The sequence below is a fragment of the Trachypithecus francoisi genome, unplaced genomic scaffold (genome assembly GCF_009764315.1).
Source record: "Trachypithecus francoisi isolate TF-2019V2 unplaced genomic scaffold, Tfra_2.0 Lachesis_group2, whole genome shotgun sequence".
Taxonomy (NCBI): Eukaryota; Metazoa; Chordata; class Mammalia; order Primates; family Cercopithecidae; genus Trachypithecus; species Trachypithecus francoisi.
Genome location: NW_022681465.1, coordinates 47,250,195 through 47,277,033, shown reverse-complemented (window position 1 = coordinate 47,277,033; position 26,839 = coordinate 47,250,195). Strand labels below are relative to the sequence as shown.

The 26,839-nt window shown below is 36.2% G+C and overlaps 1 long non-coding RNA gene across 1 annotated transcript in view; it reads left to right on the top strand.

The window, feature by feature from the left end:
- LOC117064934 overlaps positions 1–26,839 on the top strand; it is a 36,932-nt gene that overhangs the window by 9,362 nt on the left and 731 nt on the right. The gene's annotated exons all lie outside the window — the stretch shown is intronic.

Genomic DNA, 26,839 nt, shown 5'->3' with positions numbered 1-26,839 from the left:
ATTTATTTTGAATTTTGCTGATATAGTCATAATGTACTTTACATTTAACAGGTCATTTATGGTTGATTCAATCCCAAGACTTCCTCATTTTTTGTTGTAATCAGTTGTGTACTACTTTTCATTTAAAATGTTTATTAATTTTGATTTTCTGAAATGAAACCCAGTTTTGTGCTAAATCTTTTAAAATCATTCTAAGAAAACAGTCAAGTTTATGTATACTTGACTTAGAATATTTCTGATAGTTTGTGGTGACTCTGTGGTCCTGATTTTTATATGGCCATGATCTTTTCTGTGTCCTAGACTTCTCATATCTCTCTCTATTGCTGAAAAAATTATTAGTTATTCCTTGTTGTTAATTATTTCTTTAAAATGCAGTTGTAAGGATTCTCAAAGTTACATAACGTTCCACAAATTCTATACTTTTTCTTTAACTTTATGATTGTACCAGTGTTAACATGGATATACACAACCATACTATTAAAAATATTACAAGCATTTTTGGAAGCAGTATAGTTTCCATAGATTTGGAAAGCCACTGAAAAGATTTTGTTTTTTCTTTGGACAGAGTCTCGCACTGTTGCCTGGGCTGGAGTGCAATGGCGTCATCTCGTCTCACGGCAACCTCTGCCTCCCAGGTTCAAGCGATTCTCCTTGCCTCAGCCTCCCAAGTAGCTGGGATTACAGGCACCTGCCACCATGCCTGGCTAATTTTTTTTGTATTTTTAGTAGAGATGGGATTTCACAATGTTGGCCAGGCTGTGAAGAAGCATTTCTTTTAAAGTTGCCTAAATATTCTTGAATGGTTGATTTTGGAACAAGAGTTGCATAGCCACCACTATAATCCCTCCAGTTTATAAAGAGAAGGCATTTGCCCCATCTTCCTTGCCTCCTCTGCTTCTGCCTGAACAAAAGTGTGCTGAATCTACTTCCACCTGCAGCAAACCTATCAGTCCCTGGACCAAACTCAACAATAGGAAGCATATTTGGAGCCTTTGACTCTCTTTTCTATTGGGTACATATAGTGGCCCTGCTACTACTGCTGGGCTCCCGTGTTACTGCTCATTCTGAGCTGGAATCTGTGCAGTTCACTAGATCTGGGAGGCCATGATTCCGAATTATATCTCAGGGGCCGGTGTGCTCTATAGACATGGAAATTGTCCCCTTCTGTCTACACGGGACTAGGCCTCTGCTAAGTTTCCTTGGATCTTTGGATGCTGTCACTATGCTCTAATTCCACTCTGTGGTGTTTCTTGAAATAGGATCAGATCTGATGATGGCCACCATCTGCCTGATATCTAAGTATTCCTGATAGTTACTGCTACTTCTGCCTAATATGATGCCCTATTACTTACAGCTGCTTGCGTGACTTCAGCGCTCTTTCTGCCCTTTGAATATAGTGCCTTTCTGTCTTACAGATCTGTGTACGTCAGTTGTGAATAGTTTCTGCTGTATATTTGTGATCCCAAATGTGTGTCCTGGCTAGTATTGCTAAACGTCTCTTGTGCTTCACTCCTGTATCAGAGAGAAGGGCCTCAGACATAATGAGTCTTTCCAGACTCTGAAGGGTGGCATCTCACTGATTGCACCATAGTATGAGGCTCAATCACCCTCTTGTTTCTCCATAGCTCTTCTTGGTTCCAAAAAGCTATCTTGGTGGCTCACAATAATAAAATCATCAAAATAAGTATTAAAACAAAGGGATGTAATAAAAAGGGGATAGGATAAAACTAAACCAGAAAACAAGGACCCTCCCTCAAACATCCTGCAGTTGAATAACTTGAATTTTAGGCTCACCTTTCTGCCAACTGGAGCAAAAGAGAGGCATAGAAATGATGCCACCTACTATCAGATGAGAGTGGGGCAGGAGATTCCAGTTCATCAGGAGAAATGTTTATGTTTTTCCTAGCTTTGGGGAAGCATGTGTTGAGTAGCTCATTATTTTTATATCAGATAATCATATTAAAATGCCAGCATGATATACTTCAAAAATTATTATTCTTCACAATACCTTTAGACATGCACTAATCCAAGAGAAATATGATGTGAGTCACATATATAATTTAAAATTTTCTAGTATCCACAGTAAAAAGTAGAAAGATATATGTGAAAATAATTTAATAATATATGCATTCTAGTCAATATACCCCCAAATCTTATTATATCAACGGGTGATTGATATAAAACTATTGACATATTTTACATTATTTAAAAAATAGGTCTTTGGGCTGGGCATAGTGGCTCACGCCTGCAATCCCAGCACTTCGGGAGGCCAAATCGGGTGGATCACGAGGTCAGGAGATCAAGACAGTGAAACCCCGTCTCTACTAAAAATACAAAAAAAAAAGAAAGAAAAAAGAAAAATTAACTGGGTGTGGTGGCATGTGCCTGTAGTCCCAGCTAGTCGGGAGAGTGAGGCAGGGGAATCATCTGAACCCAGGAGGTGGAGGTTGCAGTGCACCGAGATTGTGCGACTTCACTCCAGCCTGGGCAACAGAGCGAGGCTCTGTCTCAATAAAAATAATAATAAAATAAATCTTTGAAGTGCAGCGTGTATTTTACACCAATGGCACAACTCAGTTTGGGAAAGTTACATTTCAAGTACTCAATAGTCACATGTGGTCAGGGGCTACTGTATTGCACAGTATGGCCTTAGACAATGGGGTAAGTGGTGTGACAGTAGGAGTGCAACTCCTGATTGTTAAAATATTCTTGTGATACTTTCAGTCTTGAGATTCCTCAGCTACAATTACCATCAGGAACCTTGAAAGGAAATTTCTTCAGTGTTCTTCATACTGAATGGCCATTAATTCAGAAGTTATAATTATTTTATGTCTCCAAACTAACTTGATGAGATTAACAAACAGATTGCTGTTTTTAAGAAAGTGACTAACTTACTCTGGAAACCTCTGGACCTTTACTTTCAATGCCCTCATCACTAGTGAATTCACTAATTTATGTAATCTGGGAAATTATATTGAACTATTTTTAATGGCACCTACTTCCTTAAGACTTCCATGATTTCACCTGCTTTCTTTCCTGAGGCTTCTAAGGGAATCAGTTTGTAATTTTTTAGTGATATTCATGACTTTGTGCTTGGCGTGCAGTTACTTGTTAATTTCTTTTTTAGCTTCTTGTTGAGAACTGAGACTTGTTGGCTGTCCTCCCTTTTAGTGCCTTGCATGGTGTAAAGTGTAGTCGGTAACGTTTGTTGAAGGCACATGTATGTACCTTCTCTGATTTAAGGTCTGGAAGGCAGGACGTGGTTTTCTTTTTTAATATATCCTTTCATATATTTTTAGCTGCTAGCATGGTTTGGTTTATTCAGTTGGTGCTTAATAAATTCTTGCCAGCTGGACTCATAACTTATAATTAGCCTCCCAAGTCTTAGTCCACAACTATATTCATCAAGTTGTTAAATTACATATTTGAAAAAAAATCACCATTTTCATTTAGAGGAACAAATACAAACAAACATATCTACCAACCCACCTTGCTGGTTCTATGAAACCTAACTGACTCTATGAAAAAAATGAAAAAATTAACTAAGAGAGTACTACTACTTTTAGTTAAATGCCAAGGAAATATAATATATAGTTGTCAGAAGAAAAAATATAAATATTGTTGTAATTTATAAGCATTATGATAAAATAATCTAGTTCATGGATATTTGAGTCATTCAATTATTTCATTCAACAAACTGAACACCTATTATGATTAAGACATTGTATTGGGCACAGGGGATAAAAAAAGATAAGTTTGACCCTCAGGTTGCTCACATTTTAGTTGGAAAGTCAGATCATGCCAAAGAATTCTCTAAAACATTTTAAGTTTAGAGCAAGCTACTAATGGGAGAAAGGCTCAGCGAAGTCTATCTTTTTTATTATATTTTCCTTATATGATGATGGCTAATAAGTATTTGGGGAACAAATGTGTAGCTAGGCATCTGTTTAAAAGAAGTTATATTATTTGGCATTTATTACATTTTATTTATTTTCTTGATTGATTAATTGTAGTTAACTTACCTTAGCATGCAAGAACAGATTTTACAGATTTTGACATATGATTAAGCAGCTTAAAGCATAACTAATGTGGTTTTAGTGGCATGCTATGTATTAAAGCATAAAATTTAAACACACACTTCATCAGGATTTTTTGCAGTTACAGTGAATCAGACAGATTGATATTGAAACTCCCTCCAACTCCTGTGTTAGGGAGGGGCAGGAATTTTATAATTGAGATTATTTTACAAGAGTGTCCTGATATAACTGATTGCTTTAGTGATGTGCCTTCAAAGTTCAAATCCAAGGTGTGCACTTAGTTCAGTCAGCTTATCCTGGATGTTTAAATAAGAAATACTATTTCTGGGTATTCTGAATAACTCGTGGTACATCTATTCCTAATAGTGAGCATTCGGACTAATGCTGGATTACTAATGAGCATGTAAATGTACCACCTGATTACATTAATATATGATCTTCCATGACGAGGTCTGAAATGAACATTTCTAATATATATTTCTTTTCCCCAAATGACACTGTGGTGTATACTGAGCAGGACTGAGACAAGGGTGTTTTTCTTAAGAGCCACTGATTTAGTCAATTATCAAAAATCACATTATAATAAATGCTGTTCTAAGAATTTTGATTAACCTTTAAATAAATGTTACTTTGGAAAAAGATCTGCCAAATGTGTTAATGATAAATTGTGAAGTGGTAGTAATTGCAAGTATGGCTTTATAGATAATATAGTTAATTGATACCACCCTCTCAAGCATATACAGCACATCAGCTGCTATGAGCCTGGGTGATAGTAATGGTGTCTATGGCATTTATGATGCATTGAGGATGACATGAGTAAAATGAAAACTTAAAGTGCTTACCAGGGTCATTGTTTCATGGACATCTGATGCCCATGGTCAAGTAAATTTTTAATGACACATAGTCACTACACACCTTTCAGCCTTCTGGAGAGGTAAGTGTACATTGATCTGCCCTAATTAGCCTTGCAGAGTACTTCAGACATCCCGGCAGGAACACTATTATTTAATAAAATAGGAGCTGTTTTTTTCACAAGCTCAGCACTTGCTCCTTGGATAGCTGTATTGTTTTTTTGCTCTTCTCTCTTTTTTTTTAAACTCATATCTCGTGTCTCATGTTCATCTTTGTCTTTGACAATGTAGTATTAATGCAGCTGCATGAAAAAGTAAGAAAAATTAAGGAATTAATCTGATTATGAAGGTTCATTGCTATTATAAGAACCCATAGAGCACACATCCATTCCTTCTCTAACGTATAGGGTGCTGACTGCATAAAATTGCATGGAAAGACATTAAGGATATGCAGACAATTCTGTTGAGATATGCAGTGGGATGCTTTTATGTTTGGTGATAAAGGTGGCTCTGGAATATCTGATTTCATAAAAAAAAAAAAATGTTAGCCAGACAGTTTGTACTGGTTGTATACTGGAACATTTATCTAGGGTCATCTGCTTTTATTTTATTTTTTTTTTTAGATTCTAATTTTTATCTGGGTTTAGGGTCTATAACAAAGAATACTGAGTTTGCTCATCTTTGGAACAAATCAAGTCTTATTTATAATTTGCTCATAGTACTTGGTGGTAGAGGAATTTCTAATGTAGATGTTTATTATAATTATGAAGTTAGTTCCAAATGTAATACAGAACAGATGGTGTTAAATCCCATCCCAGGGTTAAAGTCTACAGCCAGAACTTCTTATCACTTGGTTGACATGATTCACTGATTACTGGATGTATAATATGTGCTCTTAAGAGAATGCAACAAGAATGAGTCTTTGTCAAATTCTTAATCTGACCATTAATGAGACTATCTGGAGTTGCCCTTGTCTACAGGGAAACCAGCCATCTCTTTCTGCTGTTTCATGGCCACAGTTGGCTATTGGCTCCACAAATGTCCTTGTTACCTGCTTACTGATACCTGTAGTTGCATGATTAGAGATTACAACGCTTGGATTTTTCAAACATCCCTAGAAATGATAATACTTTGATTAAGTCAGAGTAGGTGGACTAGCTCTTTCTGGAGAACAGATTTTGAGAGTGAAGGGGCAGAGAAATGTGAAGACACTGAGTCACTAGAGAGTGAGAGGGACTTCCTTGTTGGCATGAGGGAGATAGTGGGGACATGATGAAAGACACTGAATGAGGAAGTTTAGAACAGCACAGGACAAGCTTTACTTTATTTTTTAAAAATTTATTTTTTAGTTTGTTTTTTCTTAATTTACTTTAAGTTCTGGGATACATGTGCAGAGCATGCAGGCTTGTTACAGAGGTATTAATGTGCCATGGTGGTTTGCTGCACCTATCAACCCATCATCTAGGTTTTAAGCCCCACATGTATTAGATATCTGTCTTAATGCTCTCCCCCGCTTGCCCCCCACCCCTTGACAAGCCTTGGTGTGTGATGTTTCCCTCCCTGTGTCCATGTGTTCTCATTGTTCAACTCCTACTTATGGATGAGAGCATGCAGTGTTTGGTTTTCTGTTCCTATGTTAGTTTGTTGAGATTGATGTCTTCCAGGTTCATCCATGTCCCTGCAAAGGACGTGAACTCAGTTTTGTTTTTTTTTTTTTTTTTTTATGACTGCATAGTATTCCATGGTGTATATGTGCCACATTTTCTTTATCCAGTCTATCACTGATGGGCATTTGGGTTAGTTTCAAGTCTTTGCTACTGTAAATAGTAAAGCTTTATTTTCTTTACAACATGCAAAACCCTCTAAAAATGTCAGGCTTTCTGAAGAGAGTTTTAATCCACCTTTAAAACATTGTGGTTGAAAACAATTTGGTTTCAATTATATTTAGAAATAAAATTTATAGTTTAATTATCTGATATTTTAATTAAATTCCCTAGTTCATTTATTCGTGAAACATTTATCGAGTCATTGTATGTGGTAAATAGTGTGTTGGATGCTGAGGAAAAAGGCATGCTTCCCATCTATACTGTTTCATCAGTCACTATGCCATTGCCTGCAGGTAACAGAAAACACAAATCCAAATGGCCTCAATAATAAAAATATATGTTGGCTCACTTCACTGAAAGTTCAGAGATGTGGTGGAATCCAGGGTCATTTAAATCCAGTAGTTTGGGCTTCATTTTCCTTCCATTGTTTGCCCTCTCTGTGGACCAGCTTCATCAGTGGCTATCAGCAAGATAGTTACCAAGTGAAAGGGACTTTTTAGAAGAGCTACAAAAGCTTCCCCAGAAGCTTCAGAGAAGCAAGCCTCTTCTTGGAATTTATTAGCCCAAGAGATCAGGATTAAACAGGCAATTACAGAAATGGTGGATGAAGCTATGTATTGGTTCAGTGAGCACTGATGAGGGAAGGACATTCACTCCAGACTAGTTAGTGCATGTGGGAGATTAAGGGAAGGATTCCTTGAAGAGGTTCTGTCCACACTGAATCCAAGAGGATGATTAAGAAAGAGGTTGGAAGGGCATTGTAGGGAGAGACGGCATTATATGCAAAGATGCAGAAGTGAGAGGGCGCAGTGCATAAAAGCAGCTACCCTTGCTCACCTTCTTTAAGTCTCAGCTACACCTTATCTGCCTTAGGTTTAACAGAGCCTTTATTTGATCTCACAGCTTCCTGTACTTACCACATTTTTTTAAGAGATGAGATATTATTCTGCCACCCAGGCTGGAGTGCAGTGATGTGATTATAGCACACTGCAGACTCGAACTCCTGGGCTCATATGACTTATCCCATCTCACCACACTCCATTGTTATTCATTCAACTTTCTGTTCTCTACTAGACCCTGAAAGGGGTCATGTCTGTGTAATTGTCTTCTATACCTGGTGCCTGGTCCAGTGCCTGGAACATAGTAGATGGTAGTAAGTGTTCATGAAATGTATAAGTGAGTGAGTGGTTTATTATTATTTTAATAATTGACGGCATTTGGATCTGCTTATTCCTACACTGGTAAGAATAATAGCTTCCATGGCCCTGATAAGACTTCTCATAAAATAGTCTTAAAATGTGAGCATTAAAACTGAGACTTGTGGATTCTGAGTTCTGAGAAGTTTTTGACTCTGATATGAGCAAATGTTTTGAATAGAATTTTCTTGAACATAATTATATGTTTTCATATAATGTACAATCCCAGAGCTGGAAGAGACCTTAACAGTCATCAAAAGTCTTATTTGTTGGATGAATCTTTGTGTCTTAGAGGACTGTGTTTGCTCACTACATTCTTTGAAAGATTAATCTCATGTGCATAAAGCCCAAGGTTAGGTGACTTTCTGATATTTCTTCTAGTTTTATGATTTTTGAAAATTTAAATTAAGTGACTAATAGATTATTTTATTGACATTAGTCAGAAATTAATTTTATGTCTGTCCTGTTATATGTGATGTACCAATCACAGTCCATGGGAGTTGGGACAAGATTTTGCTAGATTCCACTACCATGCATTTTCCACTTGAAATTTTAAATAAGTATCCTATATTGAAATGAATTAATGAAAAGATATTTTTGGATAAAGTTGTATAATAGTACCTGCTGCTCATTATCATCAGTATTGTAATTTGCAAATATAAAACATAATAAATATTGAAAGTCTAAAATGTTTAACTTGAAGAAAAAGAATATAAGAGCGAAAGTATAATGATGTCTCATGATGAAATTCAGTCAGAATTCTATTTGTGATTTTAAGTACAGAATTCTATTTGTGATTTTAAGCACCTTTTGTACCTTTTGTGATTTTAAGTACCGTTTTTTATTTTAAGTGCTGATTTTTGTTTAAGTACAGCATGGTTGCCTATTGGGCCTTAAAAAATCTCTAAGGCATATCTAAATATTTCCCCATAGTATGTCACAAGTCCATGTTAAGCAGTCTTTCTAAACTTTCGAAATTTTTTTACCCTTACAAGTTTGAAGCTTAATTTAATGTATTTCTTACAATGTCATCTAGACAGAATAGTTATATTGATCAATACTTTATTTTTAGCTCACTTAACTTTCCTCGAGTTAAAAATTATTTTTAAAAGTGGAAATCACTCTTTCATTTATTAATAATATATTATTTTCCATTTTGTACCTTACCAGTAATACACAGAAGATACTTCCCATTGGAAAACTTTTTTTTTGAGCAATTTATGGTAGATTACACAGATTATAACCTAAGATTTCTGCTTTGTGGAAGAAATGATGGGGCAATAGAGTCATGATAGCTATAATAAGAATTGCAAAAATGCTCCCACTTCATTTTTTATGTAGTATAGTCATCAAGGATAGCATTTTCCTTTATATAAAGAAATGTCATATTCCTATAAGTTCTTTGTTGTCATTAAGAATTAAATGTTTAAAGATAAGTTGTGATTGTGCATTATATGTTAGAAATGGAAAAATCTTTATAAATAACTGACATCTCAAAGAATTTTATGTTTATCATGCAGTTATCTTACATGATAGGTAGGAGGCATATTTCTTTAATTTAAGGGAACAAAGTAGATGAGTGCCCTCAGTCATTATAAAGTATGCGTGGTTGGGACATCTCTGGAAAGGAAATGGAAATAATATTTATGGAGAAGGTTTTTTTGAGCTTCTGCTGTTTGAAATAGAATTACGGACTGGAAAAGATCTTTAGAAAATATCTGGTCCATGTTTCTCCTTATACAAAGAAGGGAACTTGAGCTTCATGAGGATTAGGGACTTGCCCAGAGCTGTACATGATTAATGAGACTGCAGAAGATGTGGGGATACCGCTTGTGTCTTCTGCTTCTCAGAGTTATGAATGTGCTTTGCACAATGTCATACTGATCTCTCAGACTCTTCAATCCTGAAGAACTTAACCGGATGTGAAAAGCATATTCCTTTGGTGTGAATCCATTTGAAAAGATATTCCATTTGTTTTGCAGTTTTATAACGTGCAGATTTATTGACTTCAGAAAATTAAGGAATTAGTTAAGCTCCCAAAATATTTTTAATAAATTAAATATATTCGTAATGTAAGCAAATGAATTAGTTTAGGAAACTTTATCTATCTAAGTTCACCAGCATCCTATGCTCCTCTCATTAAGAAAGCAAGTTGAGGCTGTTCTGTCAGGCTGTGCATTGTGTTTTTCTTCTCCGAACGCTCAGGAGATTGGCATTACTCTGCAGTAGTGTCACAGCCCGCAGTCATTTAATGCCTCTTCTTGTGAGGCCAGGATTCCACGCCCAAGTGCATTTAGTAGGTCAGTACAGTAATTTTAAATGTCTTTCTTTCAATCTTTTGCCATCTTCAATTATACCTTTCCACCCTACTATTTGTGTAATTTTCTTCTGTCTGAAGTCTCTTTACTGTTATTCTCTATTGCACAGCATGACAAATTACCCATCAAGCCATATCTTTTCAGCCCAGAAATGCGCAATAACACGGAGTCATGGCATTATCGCATGTTGTGCACTTTATTTCCTCACAGTTCATTCAAGTGTGTCACTTTATTTTCCTGGCTTCCTTTTGTCATCATGGAGATTAACCATTTTATCCTTCCTAAACTTTAGAAACAATTAGAATTTCATTACAGTGGAAGCTGAGAGTGAATGCTTGCTCAGTACTATTTGGAGTATACTTTTCATATTATCAGTGGCAAAATTAAAGTCATGAATCCTGAGTCTTTTTCAAAGGAGAGACTTTAGAGGTTATTATACAGCTGAGTAACCCTGGCTCTGGGCAAGAGAATTATTTGAGGCTGTGGTCACCAAACACATTAACTGTAAGAAACCATTTAGTCTGACATTGAGTACCTGATTCTTATATTCTCCTGGGAATTATGAAACTCTCTGGGACCCATGTGTTCTGTACACGAAATCTTTTTTTTCCCCCTTATCTTTAGCTAAATACCAATTGTATGCAATGAGATACAATAGACATTGCAAGTATGTGCTAGAAAATCAATTGGTATTGATGCTCTAATCAGCAGGGCTGCAGCTGGTATGTAGACACACCACTGGAAATGGTGATTAAGATCGTATTCAAGAGCATTAAAAAAAAAAACAAAACCCACAACGTTTAGATCACTGTTCAGATAGATTGCTGTTTTGCTGGGATAGTAGATGATTTGGGAGTCCAGTGGTAGTACTCTAGATGCTGCTAGATTAATTTATAAGATTTTAAAATAACAATCTATTTTATGTGTTAAGTTTATAATATATTTTTATTTACATACTTATAGGGTATAAGACAGTTATTGGTAAACAAACAAGCAAAAGTTCAAAGCTCCTTTGATGCAGCCAACTTACCAGCCTGCCAGATACTGAATATAAGCTGAATACACAAGAAAAGATCAAAAAAGAAAAGCAGTGTGGTGACTGTTGAGAACACAGTTGATGAAGAGATTGAGAAGGCAGAGAGAAGAGAGAGACAGTGACAGAGAGACTGTCGGAGGGGAGAAGAGAAAAGGAGGAAAGGAATGGCAATGAGTTTAAAATGATCAGGAGGAGAAAAGCCAGTAAGAATTATTATATGTCAAGGAAGTTTTCAGAAATTAAAGAAATAGGACAATGAGTGCATGAGGCAGGGTTTCCTACTCATGAGCTAGTGATTAACTAAAAATACTAGCTAAAAAGTTCTTTCAGAAAAAAACTAAGAATGAAAAGAGGCTTGAACTAGAAAAGGTAGTTGTGTTCATAAAACTATTTTCTAATTTAGATCCGTTTCCCTGTCAATACCTTTAAGTTGTACTGAAAATATACTGATTGAAAGTTCAACCATTATACAGTCATTTGCCACTTAACAATAGGGTCACATTCAGAGAAATGCATTATTAGGTATTTTGATGCTGTGCAAAATCATAAAGTGGACTTCCACACCCCTTGATGGTATAGCCTACTACACACCTAGGCTGTATGCCTGTTGCTCCTAGGCTGTAACCCTGTACAGCATGTGACTGTACTGAGTACTGTAGGTAATTGGAACATAATGGTAAATAATTGTGTATCGAAACGTAGAAAAGACACAGTAAAAATACAGTATAAAAATTTTTTTAAATGGTACATTATTTCCTCACAGTTCATACAAATGTGCACTTTATTTTCTTGGCTTCCTTTTGTCACTGTGGAGAGTAACCATTTTATCCTTCCTAAACTTTAGAAACAATTAGAATTTAATTATAATGGAAGCTGTGCTTCCACTATAATGTGCAGGGCACTTAACCATGAACAGAGCTTGCAGGACTGGAAGTTGCTCTGGGTGAGTCAGTGAGCGAGTGGTGAGTTAATGTGAATATCTAGGTCGTTACTGTACACTACTGTAGACTTTAGAAACACTGTAAACTTAGGCTACTCTACATTTATAGCAAATATTTTTCTTCTCTTAATAATGAATTAACCTTAGCATACAATAAGTTTTTTACCTTATAAACTTTTTATTTTTTAATTTTTTACCCTTATGATAGACTTAGCTTAAAATAAGCACATTGTACAGCTATGCAAAATATTTTTCTTTATATCCTTATTCTCTACTTTTGTCTATTAAAATTTTTATTTTTACTTTTAAAATTCTTCTATTAAAAACTAAGACACAAACACTCACATTAGCCTAGGCTAACACACGGTCAGGATCATCAATATCACTGTCTTTCACCTGCACATCTGTCCCACTGGAAGGTCTTCAGGGGCAGTAACACGTACAGAGCTGTCATCTCCTACGATAACAGTGCCGCCTTTTGGAATACCTCCTGATGAACCTGTCAGAGGCTGTTTTATAGTTAACTTCTTTTTTATATATAAATAGAAAGGGTGCACGCTAAAATAGCAGTAAAAGTATAGTATCGTAAATATGTAAACCAGTAACATATTCATTATCGTTATCAAGTATTATGTACTGTACATAATTGTATGTGCTAGACTTTTATGTGACTGGCAGCGCAGTAGGTGTGTTTACACCAACATCACCACAAACACGTGAGTGATGTGTTGTGCTAACATTATGACGGCTACGACCTCACTAGGTGATAAGAGTTTTCAGCTCCATTATAATCTTAGGAGACCACCGTTATTATGTGGCTCATGACTGTACATAGTTTTCCATTCTTAGTATTTTTATAAGTAGGAAATACGCTGGATATTTAAAATAAATGTAGGTACAGAGAGGTCTACATATCTTTGACACACAGCTAAGCTCTAGTCTAGAATTATCAAAGCACAACTGGAAGATGAGAGAACAAAACTATAGAATATGAGCATCTTTTAGAAATAGTGACCATCACAGAAAAGGCAGGCTATTGATATTATCTTAAGCTTAGGGTTTTATGAAGGCAAGTTTCTATCGAGAGGAGCAAAAATTTGGCACTGGAAGCATTTAATAGTAGATTTTTAAACCATAAAACACAGCACACCTTACCATGTATGATTTTAAATAGCAGTCAGAGGATTTTTTTAAGGGAAAGTGAGGAAAGGAAACTCTGGGAAAGAGGAAATAGCAACAAAAATTAAAAACTGCAGAAAACTTACTAATTTTTAAACTACTTTTAACTGTAGTTTTCTATGTGCTCTTCACAAATTACTCAAAGATAAACTAGGACAGGAATTATTAAAGTCTTTTTCATAGATGGGGAAAATAAGACTCAGTAAAAAAGAGACTTAGTTAAAGTCACATAACCTAGTGGACCGAGTAGTATGAGAACTGAGGTCTCTAGAACTCTGCTGTCCAATATGGTAGCCACTAGCCCCATGGTGCTATTGAGCACTTGAAATGTGCCTAGTTCTGAGATGCGCTGTAAGTGTAAGATATGCACCAGATTTCAAATATTTAGTGCAAGGAAAAAGGAATGTAAAATATCTCGTAACTAGTTTTTATACTGATTACATTATACTGTGGATATATTGGGTTAAGTATTATTGAAATCAGTTTCATCTGTTTATATTTCCTTTTTTTTTCTGAGATGGAGTTTCACTCTTGTTACTGAAGCTGGAGTGCAATGGTGTGATCTCGGCTCACTGCAACCTCCGCCTCCTGGGTTCAAGCAATTCTCCTGCCTCAGCCTCCCAAGTAGCCAGGATTACAGGCGTGGGCCACCACTCCCGGCTGATTTTTTGTATTTTTAGTAGAAACGGGGTTTCACCATGTTAGCCAGGCTGGTCTCAAACTCCTTACCTCTGGTGATTTGCCCACCTCGGCCTCCCAAAGTGCTGGGATTACAGGTGTCAGCCACCGTGCCTGGCTTCTATTTACTTTTTAATATGGCTACCAGAAAAATTGAAATTACTAATGTAGCTTGCATCACACTTCTATTGCTACTATAGGCACCTCATTCAGTATTTTTCCAGAAAAATAAAGGGAAGAAAGAAAGGAGGGAGAACTAGTTATTATTGTGTTTGAAGCAAAACATTAATCCTTCAGTTAGAGTGTTTCTCAGTTTTATCTATCATTTAAAAAATTCCATTCCATAAAAAAAATCTTTTAGTATCTAATATTTGTAAGGGTGGTCCTAAACATGATGTTGAGCATAGCTTTGATGAGAGGGGAAAAGGATCCTAACAGGAGAGAATACCTTTTCTGGGATTCTTGAACCATATTTACTTGGAAGGAAGCATAAAAAAGAAAGATTCTCTCTTAGACTTTGAAGGATCTCTTTTAAAGGAACCATAATTAGTGTAGATGTGAAGAACTTGAGACTTTCTTGGCTGGGCTAGGATACTGGTGTCAGGCATCTATGGGCATTTTGGCATGTGCAAGGAGGAGGCATTCATGGTCCGTTATGTAAGCACATCCAAGCTAATCCCACCCACCCACATGAAGGAGGACCTTGGCTGAGGACACATGAATGAAACACATTAAGGAGTAGCTATATGAAAAACACAGCACGAAGTAAGGATAAGCACGAATAGTGTTGAAAAGTAATGAACCATGAGATCTCTATAATGGTCTTTTAATAGATACATTGTTGAATAACACTGGTGTGCACTAGGTTAGTTATAAGTGACTACAACTGATTTCGTGAGCTTTATGGCCAATGAGCATCTAGTTCTTAAAGAAAGAAATGAACCTACTGCTGTCACTTAGAACACCCTCTACTAATTACTGCTACAGATCCGAGTCTCTGAAAATATTAATATTTTTACAACAGTTTTCAAAACTTAGAGAGCAACAAAGGAAAATTGAACGACTCTAGCAATTCTTCAAGGTTTGAGCCCAAGGAGAAAAACATATTTATGTGATATCTGAAATGAAATTCCACTTTGAAAATTCTAGATCTATTTGAAATCTGTCATTTTAAAATTAATCACTGTTTTCCTTTAATACAGTCTGTGTAAAGAATCCCAATTCACTTCTGAACACTTCTCCTGCCTTCCCAGATACATGGAAATTCACTACTGTTGCTGACAAACAAAATGCCACAAGATTTGTCATACAAATCACATTATAAGAGGTTCCAAAAACTTGACAACGTTGACAGTTGTTTTCAGCAAATGGCTGCTTTACTCTGTACTGTCAATGTTGATGTCCTTGTGCACATGTAAAAGAGCAATGTGATTAAGGCAAGCTTGTCCACGCTATATCTGAGCCAAGTTTTCCGTCTCCGCGTGGCACTGAAAGATTGCTCAGCTGTTGCAGATAAGGCAGGAATAGCTAGCAGATTTCTGCCATTTAAAAAAAAAAAAAAACATTCTCTGGGCATGCATTTCTGTAGGAATTTACCAACATCTGCTGCTGACCTAAAGTTTTCTATAGAAGTGGCATATTTAATTATATAAGTAATTCACAATGGTATTGGTCAAGACTGATTTCCTTAGGAAATAATGAATTGCATTCACCAAGAAAAGATAGGTTGAAATTTAATAACATTTATAGTCTCTAAATTGTTATTGGAGCTTCAGGCATCATACTTGTTTGGACTATCCTAAATTTATTTTCTGCATGTTCTCTAAATTATATTTCAGCAGAGAAACTTTTTAGAAAAAAGAATAAAGAGCTAAGAGATTTTGATGATTCCACAGAAGGCCTACACTTCACACTTATCTTTTTTTTTATAGGCTCTTTGAAAAATGTTTGATTTTTGGAAGCTAATTTATTCTGGAAGAATTTTGTAGTTAAATTTCAGTGTGATTTAAAATTTTCGTATGTGCTATCCTCAAAAGAACATACAAGATTTAGGTATTTCCTATAGTCAAGGTAACTTTTGATAACCTCGGATTCCTTTTTTAATTGGACATCAGTTTATTTACCATCTTAATGACCATTTTTCATTTTAGAAATTTGTCCTCTGTCTATATCAGTTTTTAATTGTTTCTTTTGAAATATGATGCTCCTCAGGTAAAAATACAAAAGTTAGTTCTGGCAATTCAAACCAGCCTCGTGGTAATGCATTTGTTATTTGATTCATCTATTCTTACTCTTGGTCACCTTCTAGTACAGCTGCATGCATTAAGTGTCTGACTTGTCTTTGAAAATCTTAAGCCACATTCTTTGGAACAGTTGCTTCAAGTTGGTTGAAATTCTCTGTGGCACTTTTTTCCATACACAGGAGCCAACAGCCACCATAGCAGACACATAGTTTCCAAGAACTTAGGCATGGTTCGTGATTCCTGAATCTCAACAATTTCTTGTAGGAATTGGAATGCCATGTAAGGTGTCAGAAACCTTTGTGCTGTAAATTATAATTTTAAAAGTATACATTTGTACTGTAAAGTTAATTTGGCATATGTAATTTTAAAATATTTTCATTTTTGTAACTAGCAGAAGAACACAATTTGAAAACCTACTAATAAAAAATTTAACCCAATGGCCATGAGCAAGTAATTATCTTAAAGTATTAGATAAAAAATTCTTTTAGGAAAATTTCAGGATGAAAAGAGAGTTGAACTAGAAAAGCTGATTGCTTTTATAAAACAACTCTTTATTGTCTAATCTAGGCTCACATTTTCCTGTGAACACCTTTAGGTTGTACTAAAAATACGGCAATTGAAAGTTCAAATTTTAAGTCTCAAATTACTGCCTTTCAGATCCATTGAGGCATCTAAAAAATGGGTCAAGGTAACAATGCATAATTTGAAAAGTTAGCAAAAAGTTGCTGGTGGAAAAAAATGAAAATCTATGTAATTGTGATAGCCTTTAACTCCTGTCTTATTTCCATTGTTCCATTAACATTTTAGGAAACAAAAATTCTTGTGAAACATTTGCCACAGCTTGCTTCTTTATTTTTACATAGTCAAGAGAGAAGAAAGGAGAAATTTCCCATAGAGTGTTTAGACCCTCTGATTAAGCAACTGATTAAAAAAAAAATGAGTGGTTTATAAAAAAAGAGAGTAATTACAGAAAAGCAAAATGTATATCAATAGATAAGAGTATGCAGATAGGAAAAACATGGATATGCTTTGTTTTCCAGCTGCCAGTTTTCATTTTCACAAATTTTTATTTTGTAAACTTTCCTTAGAGTTATATTGATAATGACATTTTGCTCTTGATAACAGCTTATAGACTGAAAATAAGACAATAATGTACAATTTATGACACTGGTGAAGTTCTGGTCTTAGCCCTATTTTAAATTTTAATTTTGGGTTTAATTCCAAAAGTGTGTAATCTGTCCAGAGCTCAGATCTTCTCACTACCAGTATCTTCCCCAAGGCTTTGGTTTAATCAATTGATAGACAAAGGCAAACAGTGTGGGGAAAATAAAACCACTATTTGGGTATATAGTTTAAAAAGAAATTTCTTTTCTTGAGTATACCCAATAATCATGTTTTTTAATAAACATCTTGAGTTTACCTCCTGACACAATAGTTTTCAAGAAGTAAGGATAAATTGTTCCTCGTGGACTCCCAGGAAATATCAGAAATATATTATGGAACTATTAGTTTGGTACAAACATAATTGCTATTTTTGCCATTACTTTCCATGGTAAAAAAAACTGCAAATACATTTGCACCAACCTAATAGCTCAAATAAGTGTACTTCTCTTTATCTTATTATTCCGCAAAACCATAAAACTCCAATTTGCGAGGTGACTGGATTTACTGGAGAGTGTGATGGCTTCTCACTTGCTTTTGAACTTTCTCATGATACTGAGAATTTCCTGAGACAAAAGTGATGCTATCAATCATACAATAAATACTTACATGAAAGTTTTATTGTATATTCCCGGGATGTGCAAGGTGAAATCTCTTTTACTGAATATTTCTAGAGTTGGGAAATATTTTACTGGTTGGTTGTTTTCTATTTCATTTGGCTATGCTGCAAAGTACTAGCTGGGGTATGGCAATTAAATCAGGTTTAAAATAAATAATCTCCTGTGGACAGGAGAGTCTTTCTCTCCAGTGACCGAATCTTCTAGAAGAAGTTCAGGGCCCTTCTGCTGTGACTGCATTACTGGGAAATGGTAATGTGTAAGGACTTATACAAGAAGTGCAGGTAGAAAGTAACTAAGCACAACAGAAGATTAAAAAATTGAATATTTCATTCTTTTGACAAGGTTATCAGTTATGATTAAGAAGCTACGATGGCCTGATGTCACCTACAAGATTAAGTCTAGATTTCTCAATGTGGCACATAAAGACTTCTTGCACTGCCTACTTTTCAGACTCTTCCACACTATTTCTTCATAGCTGTACCAAGCTATGAATTACCACATACAAATCATGTTATGACCATAGCTGGAATGTCTTCCATCAGAAAATCATCTCAGTTTTATCTGCCTTAGGAACATGTATTAAATCTTTCAAGATAGGGTTCAAATGGCATATCTTTGGTGAAATATCCCCTGAACATCCAAGGACATTAGTAGGTCTTTCACTTTATTCCTGTTTTTGGCATTTATGCATACTGTGTTACACCGTGTAGTACTTAAAGATATGCTTATCTCCCAAGCTAAGCTGTGAGCCTTTTGAGTGTAGGGATTATATCGAATCCATTTGTGTATTCCTTGGACCTTGCATGGTGCCTGGTTTGTGATAGGGTGCTATGTAAATGTTTGTTAAAGGAGATGTAACTTTGTAGAATATCTGTGCCCCCGCTTCAGTTATTATGGAGAGTCCACCTGTCATCAGAATCTCTTGTATTGGGCATGTTGAGAAATCTATCTACAAATGAAATGCTCTTCATGCATATCATCGACATTCAAGAGCCCTTACAAGGTTCATTTACCTTAAATGATGTATTTATCTTCATGTGCAGTTTAGTCTGTGGGTCTAGAATAATTGCTTTTAGCATCACACTTAATATAGAAAAGCTAATTTGGGTACACTGCAACTTATAAAGAGGTAGCAGAACCATATGCCCACCATTTTATTTAAAAGTATTCCATGCAATTCAGAACTCAAGTTGGTAGAGAAAATTAACAACAAAGCCTAAAATACTAATACCTCATATAACAAGTGGTCAGTTTCAAACATGACACTATAGCTAGGAATCAAGAAATAATGAGAAGAGCCTAAAAATGCAAAGGAAAAATAGTTCACAATATCAATAATGGTAAAAGAGCCCTTCATTCTTCTACCCAGACAGAGCCTATTCTTATTCTACATGTAGTTGTAACAGGCTTTTGTTTGTTTGTTTCCATGTTTTTAGAAAATTAAAGGGGTGAATTACTCAAATTTGCAATCACGGATTACAGATTCAGGCAAATGAAAGAAACAAGACATGATAGCTGATAATATAATTTTAGAAAGTCCAAGAAAATACTATTAAAAAATAGATCAAAAGGCTTAGATCGTGGGATTATTTCAGTATCGTTCTACCTCGTCTGACCTTATGGCCTTACCTCCAAATTAAGGGCCAATTCTTTCAGGCATTTCTTGCCTCTTTCTCTACCCCATTAGACCATTTATCTGAAGAGAGACCCATTTGTCTCTCTTCTCTCAAGATTCTTTTCCTGGAACTTGTTCTGTTAAATACATACCATCCCATTTCTCAGACTCTTAGTGTGGCCTTTAGAGGTGAGCATACATGAAGATCCAAGCACAGGGTAAAAATATGAATTGAGCATCTGTGTACATCACTAATATCTCCCTGCACACACACACACACACACACACATTATACATATATATAAAAACTCCTGCTTCTGAATCCCTGGAGCTCTCAATAGTTCCCCGTGGAGCTGCCAGACAAGCCCAGTCTTCACCTGCAATGCAGACACCTCCAATACCTGCCCTGCCAGGCCACTGGATGTGCCAGGTCTCAGGGCACAGTCATTCCTATCTGGCATCTTCCACTGCTGACAAATTCTGACAACCTGACTGGAAATTTGAGGTGATAACTTTTAGAAACTCTGGATTTCGTAGCTGGCTCATTGGAAATCTCCAAAGAAATTCCCAGACCGACAATGGCTTTGGAAGTTTGAGGAACAGCAAAGATTACCACAAAAACTGTAGAATTTTCACAGAAGTATTGTCCTATAGACCATGAACTGCAATGGAGACAATCTCCCTTATCCAATGAATGATTCTCCTCTAAAATGCCATATTGTGACTTTCTTTACTTGTGTCACTGGTTGTCATTACCTTCCACAGACAAAGTTCTTCAGGGTTGAGCCTGTGCCTCTGTACTGCTCTGCTATCCAAGATAAGAGTATGTCTGGGGCTCCTGGGGCTTTAGTGTGTATAGCATTGCTTTCCTGACATGAATTTTGAACTACTAGTGTTACCACTTTCCACTTTGTGATAATTTATTACTCTATTCCATGCTTGTGTTTTAGATCAAGCTCTTATGGTACAATTCAGGCACTTTTATGTGCATTCCTACTTGCTTAGATAAAATTACAACACATGGCTTCATAAGTACGATGTGTAGGTTCACAAGGAAAGGCTTACTTCCCACCATCTCTCTCCCCCGTCTCAGTGAATTGGGTAACTCTAACAATTCTCTGCCATTCATCTTGGTGGCAAACATCATCTCCAAGATCCCGTAATTTCCACTGCCAGCGCTGTCACAACTATGCTGACTATATGGCCATCACTGAGGATCAGTTTAAGGCCCTTTGAGAATTAAACATTATTTTCATTATTTGTCAATTGTTTAAAATTATTCTATTTGCTCTTTGGAGCCTTGAGAGCTTGTAGTCTTCAGTGAAAATACCTCAATAATACCTAAATGTTATGATTTCTCCAGCTCTTATTTTATTCGATGAAAATAGGTGATTTTATCACCAATGAGCTCAAAAGTTTCTTTCAGTTCCTCTGATTCTTTATTTTGTATTGTTTTTTGTTTAAAACAAGTCTCAGGATGTTTAGTTCTATTTCTCATTTGAGCAGTGATGCCAAAGGGATGGCTTCTGTCTCTGAGGTCATCAGTTTGGTTGCAATCTTTATAGGGGGAGCTGATCCCACCAAGATAACCATTTGGTAATTTTTTTTGGCACGAGTCTAAGATTTAATTTTTTTAGCTGAGCATACGGCATTGTACCTAGGTTTTCTTGGCTTTCTTTTTATTGTATTTCTAGATTTTTACAGGCACTGACACCTTTAAGAGGGGTGGGTAATACACTCGCTAATGTTTCCTATTGTGTTTCTGAAAACCTGTGTCAGAAAATACACTGTCTCGAACTGGGAAGATGTGAGATTCTTAATTTTAAAGAACTCCATTAATATTGGTAGGTACTTTTTTCAAGTCAGAGTAACTCAGAATTTCTCTAATGCATGTGTGACATCTAATATACATTCAGAAAAATGAAAAATCAGTATTTAAGATGATTTCTTTGGGAAAAATTCTGCAAAAATGAATTAACTTTATAAAAAATTATTCATTTCATTGGCATGAAGTAAAATGTGTCATAAATAATAAGTACTCTGTTATACCATTTTATTGATTTAAATAAAAAGGATATAGTTTAAGGAATCAATCCACCAAATAGGTACCTCATACATAGAAATTATGGAACTTGCATCTCTTAAAAATGTAAACGAGTAGAATGAAAAAGAAAAATAAAGTGTTAACAAATGAACGTATTGCTTAAAATTACTGGTAAGACTGGTAAATTCTAATTAATAAAATCTTCACAATGATTCTTCAACAAATGAACATTTACTAAATACCTGTAAAGTTGGAGTAGTCAGTATGACTTCTTAAATATTAAACTGTGAAAGATATGAGAAAATATGGATGCATTTTTTTAATAATATGTATGCTTTGAATAAGTGCACAGAATCAGGCTTGCTATTTTAAAGAGTTAATAGTTTTGTAGGAAAAAGCAGTCACGAGAAATGCCCATTGAGCCACATATTAAAACTCTTAACTGAAATTAAGAATGTTTTTAAGACAAACTCCTTTCTGTGCTTTAACTATGGTGAAAGTCAGTTATGTGCAAGCATTAACTTTAAAGAAAACTTCTTCAGAGTGTCTGGTGCATAACGTGAAATAAAGCTGCGTGTTTTCCAGTCTGATGGCAGTAATGCAGGTTCCCTAGAAAGAAGACAAGGAACAAGTTTTCACAGAAGTGAGCTTTTGCCTGCAGTGGCTGAGATGACTCACTCATATCACAGGGGATAATTTCACTGCAACCATTGAGAATTTTGTTATTTTCCTTCTGGGAGAAGGAATAGATGGGTTTATTTTAAGTACAGGGCAAAGGGATTGTTAGTGGGAATTCTACACAAAACTACACAAGATGTGAGCTAGACAAGAATCATTCATATTCTTAAGATAAGTTACTTCAAAATATGAGTGTAATTACCCCTAAAATGTCACTTTGAGTTGCTTTATTTTTATTTTATTTTATTTTATTTTTTTGCTTTGCTTTTTTTTTTTCTTTGAAGGTAAAGGAAACACTTAAAATAATGCCTGGGGTTACTGGTATTTATAGCCAGAGTTGTCCAGCAATGCCTCTTTTCATCTTCAAATAAACAGATGACCATATGTAAAATAACCATTGTATGGTCTGAGTGCTTTAAATATGGCTTTTATGTTTGGAATGCACCTAATATCACCTACAAAGATCAGCACTGCTATCCTCAAGCTCCTGCTTTGCTTGAGAGTCCACAGAAGACACAGAAAACTAGGCTGCATCCTGTGCGCCTGCCTTCCTGTCAAGCAACTTGCCTCAGGCTAATGCATACAGAGATAGGTCAGATTGTGTCAGGGTTCTATGCAAACTGCCCAAGATCACTTGGGGCCCCACTGGCAGCACTGAAAGACATTGCTGGGTTTACAGTCTCCCGAATAGTTCCAACCTGTTGTTGAGAGTCAAGCCACAATGTGGAAAGAATCACCTCACTTTCCCAGGGCTGCTCCGCAGAGCGAGTGGCCAGTAGCTCTCCTTTCCTATGACCCCAGTGCTGTTTGGGTTTGCTCTCCAGAAGAACACATAGATACATTTGCAGCTGGTGGGGGCACTGCTTTACTGCCTACCGTGGAATGCATGCCAAATAAAAACCATCGTGATTTGAAATAGGCAATCTTATTTGCTTTTTAGGTTACTCGGATGTTCAAACACGCATAACCAACCATCGATATGAGAAATTCTCCTTTAAGCTCATAGTGTATTACAACCCATGACTTTTCAACTCAGGGAATGATACTCATTTCTCTGTCTGTTCCACACAGCACAACTTCTTCTTTATTGCATTTAGAATGGTGTAACTGAAAGGCAATAAGGAAAGGCAATATCATCGAGTGGTTCACATTACGCTGAATTTTATTGTACTCTGGCATTGTGAGTGAACCTTTGGAATCCTTGAAAGCAGCATAAAGGCAGAGTCTGCTTCTAATGGACTGAAGAAAAATATTCTGACATAGTGATAAGTGAGGTGACTTCTAGAAATCATGACTTGAAACATTTTCTGAACAAGTGCTGTTTCTGTTGTCCCAATGCACAGAATGGTATTGAAACAGCCTGCTATAGGCCAGAACCACTTAATTTTTTTTCCCTAAGGGCAGAACTTCATTTTTAAAGATATAGAATGATCCACAACTCCAAATTCCAGCTAAAATTTCTTTTCTTCCATTCTCCTCCAATTATTCTCTCCAACTATTATATCAAAGGTATTAGAATTTAGGTGCTATTATCGTATTTACTCTAATATGTTTATTTTCCAATTGTAAAATGGACACATAAGAGATTTTTATAATTATCAAATGTCTAATTTTTAAACAATAAGTCATTTTATTGTCTTCATTCTTCTCTGCGTTTGAAGGATATGGAGTTGCGTATGCTTAAGGTTTGGATTGTTTTAGGGAACTAGAATAGATGTATTTTGCACCTCCTATGAGAATTTCAGGAGCAGTCATAAAGGGCGAATCAACACAGGAACATCTCCCTGCATATTATGGTTCAAATCAGAAATGAACACTTTTTAAATATGACTGAGAGTCACAGATTTTTACAGGATGTCAGGAAAACAATCTCCCCCTTTATTAACACAAACAGAAACTATTTTTTCCTCTTTCCTCTCCTCTCTACCACTGCCATGTTCCTGTTCTACACTTTTCCCCAACTAACCTCTTCTGTTGTTGTGCCTGGCACATAGTAGGTGCAGAGCAAATATTTGTGTGTGTGAATTAATGAAGGAAGGACGTTCAGGATACAAGAACTGCTTGGTTCACTTGAGTCAGCTGGCTGTTAGTAGTGTGTTCAGTGTATAAACTGGATACGTTGTTGACAACTTTTTTTGCTCTTTGTGTGCATAAGCTAAGAATAAACAGCACCGAAGGGAAGGGAGTGCTTCATTCATCGGGGGATTACACCATCATAAACTTACCAAAGTGTACCACACAGAGCCAGTGATCACAGAAGACAGGCAACCCAGGCCCTGTCATTAAATATAGAAGCCTGTCTTCACTGTTTTTATCCAGACAGACTCTCTGTGTTTTGGAAATTTCCACCACACTTCCTTTTGAGTTGCTCCTTTTCTCAAGATACCAAGACTATTGCTTTACAAAAGTAGACTTGGTCTGGGAATCTGGTAGAATGAAGGCTATACATTTCCTCATCCCCCGAAGAACGTTCAGTATTTCTTGCTGACTTTTATGTCCCTGTCTTTCATTTTGTTTTTGTTTTATGGATGAGATTTTTTGAGTCTCTCTTCTATGAAAAGTGGCTTCTTCTAAGTGAAAGTACTTAATAATAAGAGAGTGCTCAGTTTGCAGTCAAGACTGCAAGGAGACTAGACACTCTGACATTCTGTTTTAAGAGTTGAGGTCCGGCCGGGCGTGGTGGCTCACGCCTGTAACCCAGCACTTTGGGAGGCCGAGAAGGGCGGATCACAAGGTCAGGAGATCGAGACCATGGTGAAACCCCGTCTCTACTAAAAATACAAAAAATTAGCCAGGCACTGTGGCGGGCGCCTGTAGTCCCAGCTACTCAGGAGGCTGAGGCAGGAGAATGGCGTGAACCCGGGAGGCGGAGCTTGCAGTGAGCAGAGATAGCGCCACTGCACTCCAGCCTGGGCGACAGAGCGAGACTCCGTCTCAAAAAAAAAAAAAAAAAAAAAAGAGTTGAGGTCCATGACTAAACAACTCCTCTTTCTCTAGACCAAATAAAAGTCTTATCATCTCATGTATGTATCTTTAATTGAACACCAATCATACATGGAACATTAAGGAGAATAGATAAAGTTATCTATGGTTTGCCAGAAATGTTTCACACCCAAAGGCTCAATACTTTCACCTGTGAATCATTTTGTGTGTGTATGTGAGAGGTAAGAATAGTCAGGTAACATCTTTGTTTTGGGTTAAAGGATACACCATTTAATCTTTCATACAGTACTGAAAATATTCATAACAGTTTTCTAGTTTAAAGATACTTTATTTACTGCAGTATTTTAATTACGTTTAAAAATATGTTTTAAAAACAAAATGTTTAAAAATTTTAGAAAATTTTATTTGATAGCTTTTCATATTACTAAGAATATACTAAAATAAGGAAATGGGTGAGAATAATGGTGAAGCCATAGCAAAGGCAGAGACGTGTCCCTTCTGCAGAAGTGACAACAGGAGAAGCAGGCTGTGAGGACTTAGCTCTCTGAACCATTTTCACATCCCTGAATGATCTCTAATATCCATTAGGCTTGTGTTACAGATGCTTGTTTTCCTTACTTTCCTGTAAGGCCTTACAGTAATTTAAAGTAACCAGAATATGTTTCAATTCCTTGTTACCTGAAAAAGTCAAACATGCTCATGTTATACAGGTAAAATAGAATAGTACATTATGTGAAAGTTATTTGTAAACTGTCAAATCGTGTTCAAATATGAGGTAAGGTCTGAGAAGCTTAGGATGTAAATTAGTTTCAAAACTTAACCTTTCAAGGGAAAATTTATTTGGTAATTAACTTGAATTTTAGTTGCAATATGTATTCCTTGACTTTTTGAAGTAGCCTAGAGGTGGTCAGAACTTGTAGATTACAATAGTTCTTTACTTACTTGAATATTGATCTGGTAATACTGAATACTGACAATTTAAACTCTTTGGCAGAAAGTGCTCTTATAAAACTTCTAGAAAATTTATTATTTTTAAAATTTTTATTGCATGTTTATTGTGCACAACATGATGTGTTTGTTTGTTTTGAGACGGAGTCTTGCTCTGTAGCCCAGGCTGGAGTGCAGTGGCGCGATCTCAGCTCACTGCAACCTCTGACCCCTGGGTTCAAGCAATTCTCTGCCTCAGCCTCCCAAGTAGCTGGGATTACAGATGCCTGCCACCATGTCTGGCTAATTTTTGTATTTTTAGTAGAGACGGAGTTTCACCATCTTGCCCAGACTGGTCTTGAACTCTTTACCTTGTGATCCACCCACCTCAGGCTCCCAAAGTGATGGGATTACAGGCATGAGCCACTGTGACCAGCCCACAACATGATGTTTTGAAGTATACATACACTGTGGGATACTTAAGTCTAGCTAATTAACAAATGTGTTACCTCACATAGACATCATTTTTGTACTGAGAACACTTAAC